Here is a 7,538-nt window from a genome sequence, read left to right on the forward strand (position 1 = left end):
TTTGAAGTTTGGAGACAAGATAGCTCAGCAGATAAAGCCTTTGCCACACAAGCCTGATGACCTGTGTTTAACCCATGCAACAGTGGAAAGAGGGGCCTGACCTGTTCTCTGATCTCCACGTGTGCTGTGGCATGCATGTACAAATATACATGCAGCATACACAGATTTAAAAAAAAAAACATTTAGGATTTTGCTGTTTCTGGGCTAGTAATATAAAGTACAGTTCTTTCTGTCCAGTACTAGCAATCAGCAGTGAGCCACACATGGCCAGTCACCAGGAGAAACAACCTATGTGCTATAGTGAGTTCTAGAGTTGATAGAAGGCTGTTTTGTTTTTAATTTTGTGTGTGTATGTGTGTATTCAGAGTACAACTTGCAGGAGTCATTTCTCTCCTTCCACCATGTGGACTCCAAGGATCAAACTCAAGATTCACTATTGTCAGCTGTGGCAGCAAGCACCTATCTATTGAGCCATGTCACTGGCTCAATGACAGGTCAGTTCAAGATAAAATTCTTGTGATGAAAGTGTGCTTGGGTCAGTACATACGCCCTCTGTCTCAAAATAGCATTTTGTATTTCCCCTTTACAGGAAATGTAAATCTTAGCCAACAGGTGGCCAAGTGTACTATTTAAGTTGAATCTTACCCAATCTGGAAATCACATTGTAGTGGTATGAAGGAGAATAGCCCTCATAGGCTCATATGTGTGAATGCTTAGTGGAACTGTTTAGGAAAGAATAGGAGGTGTGGCCTTGTTGAGGTGGGTGTGGCCTTCCTGGAGAGAGTGTGTTGCTAGTAGTGAACTTTGAGTTTTCAAAAGCCCAAGCCAGGCCCAGACTCTCTCTCTGCCTGCTGCCTGTGGATCAGGATTTAAAGCACTCAGTTCTGCTCCAACAACATGCCTGTCTGCCTCCTGCCATGATGATCCTGAACTAACCTTCTAAAAGTAAGCAAGCCCCTATTTACTTAAATGCTTTCTTTTTATAAGTCACCTTGCTCATGCTATTTCTGCACAGCAATAGAGCAGTCACTAAGGCACCCATCTCTTCCCCTTTCCATGGACAGAAAGAGACTCTTATTCAGCGCCACTCTCTCTATCTACATTGCCAGATTTCCACAGTTCCTCTTGGTTCTTAAGCATTCTGGTGTTACTCTGGTATAAGTATCTAACCAGATTTTGATGTAGTATTCCCTCACCTTGCTGCAGAGCTCCTGTATCAGGCTCTCCATATTTTACAAATTATGTTTCAAACTCCACTGGACCAAGATCTGTGAGACAGATCTGCTCCATTTGCTTCCTAGGTGTGGTTCTTAGTTACCTTAGAATCATCAGAAGAGCTTCAAAAAATCCCAGAGCTTCACGTTTCTGCAGTATCTTCTGATTTAATCGCCTTGGCATCATTTTAAGAGTTCTTAGCTGATTTCGATCCCAACCATGAGAATCACTGTTCTAATTTTCATTGAACTCAGCTAGTTAGCTTCAGTCTTAGTTAAGGGGGCCACCCCTCTTGATCAGTCCAATCTGTTGATGCATTAGTTTCTACTCTTTTCTTCTCTCTTTACTCTCTAACATAACTCATCATTTCTGGATTAAATGAGCATGGTTTTGGACATACCCAGATAGATAATGGCTCTGTGTAAGAGGAATGAATATGCCACTCCCACAATGCAGGAACTGTCTACTAACAACCAGAGAAAGGCACACCTGAATGAGATCTCAGGATATCCCAGAACCACATACATTGGAAGGGGTCAGCTCCTAGAACAATCCAGAGACAGATAAGTCACCGAGCAGCTTGGAGTAGGTCCCAGGCCCGAACTGTCCGGTGCCTGCAAGGCCTTTGATGTGAATGACTCAAGGCTGTTCCAGAGTTGCTGGAGCAGAACCCGTCTTGGCAGCATGGCTAATGGAGGATGGGAGACCAGAGAAAGAAAACCATCAGGACACTTGCAATGTTCTGTTGTGCATCTGCTAGAAGTAAGTCTTTCATCTGAATTCCTTCAGCACATCTCATGCCTGTGTGGTGGGAGCAGCTGTTCTTGCTTTGCAACAGGACAGTAGGGTTCATGGAGTTCCCACAGCAAGTACTGTGGGTGTGCACACAGAGCTCTTAAGAAATGCTCATGTTGACAGTAAAAAGAGCCCATGCTATACTAGGGCTCTCTCCGCAGACCACTGAGGATTCTCCATGGTAGCTGGAGGTCCAATCAGGGTCTACTTCAGGAAAGCAGGAATCCACATGATGGACAGATCAACTCTTGATGCCTAATACCAGGTGACACACAATAGTCAAGTCATTGGCCCAACAGGTGCTGAGACTTCCATCTCGGTAGTTGCTACAAACTCCTGGATGCCTCACAAAAGGATCCAAGGTCAGCCATTTGGTTTGCATAACCCCAGGATCCCCAACTGCAGGTCACAGCTGTCTTCAGCTTCAGGCAGGCAGGCCAGCAGCCACCAGCAGGTGCCAAACATAATTGCTGTGGCCCAGAAGTTGATACCTTGACCATTCAGCTGTTGCGCATTATATGAAGCATATGTCATGTGTTGTTTAGTGGATGGTACTTGTGCTATGAGTTTATAGATGGGCTGTGATCTCAGTAATTTATTTGTATAAGAAATAGCTTTCCATGCAACAACACAGGAACAACACTCCTTGACCCCACCAAATCTCCCTGGAATGAATATTTCCTTGTGTTAAGAGGGTCTTTTTTTTTTTTTTTTAAATTCCTGGCTTTTTAAAGGCATTTTAAAAGATAATCATCAGGATTGCATATAATTTCAGATTTAAATCGATATCATAAAAATAAAATTGAGACTCCAGATTGTTTAATAGATGCATTGAAAGCAAACATGGGGGTGACATAAACTAGCTTTGGGAGAAAGAATTCTCTCACAGCGCTGAGGAAAAGGGGGAGAAAGGGAAAACTGAGAGAGGGACTTGGTGATGCTGTATATTCAGATTTCACACAGAAAGGGGCCAGTGATATGGTTTAGCAGGTAATGGTGCTTGTCTGACAACCTGACTCCAACCCCCAGAGCTTACAAAAAGTCAGATGTAGTAGTGTGCGCCTGTAGTTCCAGCTTTCCTATGGTGAGAGGAGAGGCAGAGACGAGAAATCATCCAAAAACTGGTAGATAAGCTAAGGCTGGAGAACACAGCACGGAGCAGAGACAGTAAGAAAGAGGCTGCTTCATTCAACAAGATGGGAGGAAAGAACAGATGCCCAACGGTTGTCTTCTGACCTACACACACACACACGCACACACACGCACACACACACACACACTAACTAATTAACTAAATAATTAATCAAATTACACAAAGAGAACTGAAAGAAATATAGCAAATATCTATTCTGCCAGTGTAGGAGAAGCTCCGCAAATATGTACTTACATTTTTCTGTATTTTTTTTTTTGTACCTTTGCAGTTTTTCAAAATCGTATTGGAGATCAAACCCACAGCTTTACAAGTACTAAGCAAACTGATTTAGATACTCAACCCCCTTTTTCCTTTTTCTTTTTTTTAATTTTGAGACGGGGCCACTAAGTTACTCAGGCTGAACTTGGATTTGCAATCCTCCTGCCTTAGCTAGGATTATAGTCTATGCCTTCAGGCTCGTCCCTCTGAAATTTTGTAACCAAACAAACATTTTTTATTTGAATGAGAGAGGGTAGAAACAAAGTGTGCTTGATATAATCTAGGTGTGCACTGCGATTTCTCAAAGGTCCATGCATCTCAAAAGATCCTTTTGCCTGGAAGATGATAAAAGAATGAATAAATATGAAGTTTGGACACATAAGACCTAATGGAATTAGACAGCACCCACATATTTGCTTAGTTCTAAACACCATGTTCACTAATGCGCTTAGGTACTGGGACAAGCCTGCACTTGGAGACACATTCACCCAACAGCAAAATGGTTTCCCACTTGAATTGTCACAATTTCCCAATGCATAAGTCTTATCATAAGTGAGCCAGCAAGTCTCAACCCCTATGTAGTACTGTGTGTGAGAGGGGTCCACAACAAAGAGGCCTTGATGCAAGAAGGATCGAGACACCAGACACCACAGGGGGCTAGCCTCTCAGACACTCCATGTCCCCTTGATTGTCATCTCTCTCCTGACTGCTGACACCAAAGACTGCCTTAGCTTGTCTGTGAACTTTATATAAACAGAATTGTTTGGGGTGCTTTATTCTACTCAAGATAGTTATGAAGCTAATGTGTATGATCATTAATAGGCAGTGCATTTTCACAACTGAAGTTTTGTCTTACATGAATAGACTACAATTTATTACTCCATGGTATTATTGATGAACACCTGGGAAGTTTCTAAGGCTTTAGGCTGCTGTGTTTATATCTTTCGGTGTAGATATCTACCACTTCCAGTACAATGCATTCTTACAGACATCTTGATTTAGTTTTCGTAGATACTGCCAAAACTGATTTCCAAGATGGTTGTACTCATACACTCTCTCTAGCAATGAGAGGTCATATTCTCCCTGTAGCATCGGTTGGTCCTTAAATGCTTTTCATTTTGTTGGTTTAGTGTGTCTTCCTTTGGTTTGTGTTACCATGACAAAACACCGTGAGGAAAATCAACTTGGGGAGGAAAGGGTTTATACATACTGATCATAGTCTTTCATGAAGGGAAGTCAGGACAGGAACCTGGAGGCAGGAATTGAAGCAGAGGCCACCAAGGGGTGCTGCTTACTGGCTTGTTCAGCTTGCTTTCCTATAGACCCAGGACTACCCGCCCAGGGGTAGCCCCACTCACAGTGGGTTGGGCCCCTCACATCAATCACTAATTAAGAAAATGCTCCACAGGTTCGCTTATCAACCAACTTTAGGGAGGAGGCATTTTCTTTATAGTGGCTTCCTCTTCTCAAATAATACTAGCTTGTGTCAAGTTCACAGAAACAAAAATAATCAGAACAATTGGCTCTTTTTATGTTTTGATTCAGGGTCTCACTTTATACCTTAAGGTGTCCTAGAACTCACTAGTTAGCCTAGGCTAGACTCCAACCCACAACAATCTTCCTCACTTGGCTTCCTAAACATTGGAGTCACAAGCATGAGCTACCACACTGGTTTGTGCATTTTAGAAATAAATATGTTTTGATTACATATTTATTTGTTTGTTTGTTTGGGGGTTGGGGAAGCTGGATGTATCAAAGCATGAGTATAGATACATGCAGTGGTTGATACTGTCTGTGCTGATTTGAATGAAAATGGCTCCCATAGGCTCTTATGTTTGAATGCTTAGTCACCATGGAGTAAAACTGTTGGAGAAGGATTAGACGTGGACTAGTTGGAGTGAGTGTAGCCTTGTTAGAGGAAGAGTGTTGCCAGGCCCAGAGTCTCTTTGCCAGCTGTCTGTAGATCAGGATGCAGAGCTCTCAGCTACTGATCCACCATTGTGGATGTGGATGTCTGCTTCCTACCATGATGCTGATAGACTAACCCTCTAAAACTGAAAGCAAGCCCCCAGTCAAATGCTTTCTTCTATAGGAGTCGTTTTGGTTATAGTGTCCCTTCACAGCAGTACAACAGTAGCTAAGACACTGTCCTTTGTGGAACCTGGGAATCAAACTCCAAGTTTGGAGACAAGTGCTTTTTACCTGTTGAGTCAGCTTAAGTGCATTTTTAAAAAATAACATCTAATCTTCACATTTATGATTATGTTCTGTATTTCTCTAGGAAAAAAATATTTCTGGTGGGACAATAACTTTTCCCCATAATTATTAAACTCCATAAAATGTGTTAATTATTACAATAAAGTTACATACATTCAAAATTTTAATGGAACTTCTAGGTTATGCATGCCAGTGGCTGAACCCTGGATATTAACAAACTCTAGCATTTCTACTTCCCCAAAAGACATCTTACTGAGCTGATTTTGTATTTTCCTAGTTAATAAGGAAACAAGCCAGGTCTGGTGGCTCCAGCCTATAATCCCACTTGCTTGGGAGGCTTAGGCCCCAGCCTAAGATGTTGAGTTCAATGCCTTCCTACTCTATAGAGAGAGTTCACAAACAGCCTGGGCAACTTAGGAGACTCTTTCTCAGAGTAAACAATTTAAAAAGCCTGAGCTTGTAACTCAGTGATAAAGCACTAGTCCAGGATCTATGAGGCCCAGTACCTCGTACTCATACCTAAATAAAATAATCAATCACTCAATAAGCAATTACTTATTTCTTATGGATTTATTGTCTCTTTGTATTCATTTTGTGATTGATATATTCACTTTCTTGGATGAAAGTATTTTAGTTCCCAAGATTACACATCTGGGCAGGTAAAAAGGTAGGATTTAAATCCAGACTACCTAATCATGAGCTCATATTTACTTTATGATATGATGTAATACACTCTATACTGCATACTATATATAGACCATGTGTACTAGACAGTACCACACCATGTGTCACAATACAGATAATGCTATGCACATCATTCTATACTATATACCACACTGTACATCTACATTAGAGTATACATCACAGTACACTCTACAAAATACTATGGATCACACTGTCCACGATACAGTATTGGGCATCTGTACTTTACACACATTGTTGACCAAACTGTCCTGAATACCATGATAATGCACTATACTACTTCCTCATACATAACACTCTAGGACACAAGACATCAGGCAACCTCTTTGCTGTCTACGATGAATTTGCATCTTCTGAAAATATACATTCTACAGGGTTTCACCTTTACTGAAGAGCTAACTACTTAGTGGAGTCATTAGCTTGCTAGTCATACCCGTTCGCTTTTCTTAATTTCTACCCAGTAATGAGAAACAACTTTTACATGGGAAAGAGCTGGTTGTTGTTCTTCACATTTCGAGCTTCCCCACAGGGACAAACATTTAAAGATGTTAAATAACTTAAGTTCGAAGGCTGGGGCACACTTCCTGCTCAGCAAGCCTGGGAACTCCTCTCTGTTTCTCCAGGGTCAGGAGTCAGAGAGGCCGGAACCCTGTTCTGCTTGTCTAAAGAAGAACCCGGAGGGATGGAAAATGGGCGGGTCATAAGACAGTGGGATGTGGAGGCAACAGTCCAGGCTTCCATTCCTGACTCTGGCTGGTGAGCTGGGAGCTGTGGGTCATTACTTTCCCCTAGGGATTTTTGCTTTTTCATTTTTAGAAAGTATGTGTTGGACTAGCTGGTTTTATATAGTCTCCTCTCGGGCAAAATGACATAATTTTGTGTATTTTATAATGCAGACTGTGGGAGTTATACTGTTTTCATTGGAGGGGGAAAAATCCCACAACTTACCGAAGTATTATATCCACTATAATGCAATGGCATCAGAAAAGAAACTGAAATGGATTTTTAAAAATCTGTCTCTCTGGGTGGTAGAATTTTGTTCTGCCTGTTTTTCTGTATATTTTTTTTTTCAATTTCTGTACAATGAATATGTATTATGTTGTAATCTTAAAAAAAAAAAAGTACTTTGTTTTTCTTAACACATTTGAACTGTGGAAGACCCAAAAATAGAATAAAACAACCCAAATTTTAGTGTAAC

The sequence above is a fragment of the Mastomys coucha genome, unplaced genomic scaffold (genome assembly GCF_008632895.1).
Source record: "Mastomys coucha isolate ucsf_1 unplaced genomic scaffold, UCSF_Mcou_1 pScaffold21, whole genome shotgun sequence".
NCBI classification, from domain to species: domain Eukaryota; kingdom Metazoa; phylum Chordata; class Mammalia; order Rodentia; family Muridae; genus Mastomys; species Mastomys coucha.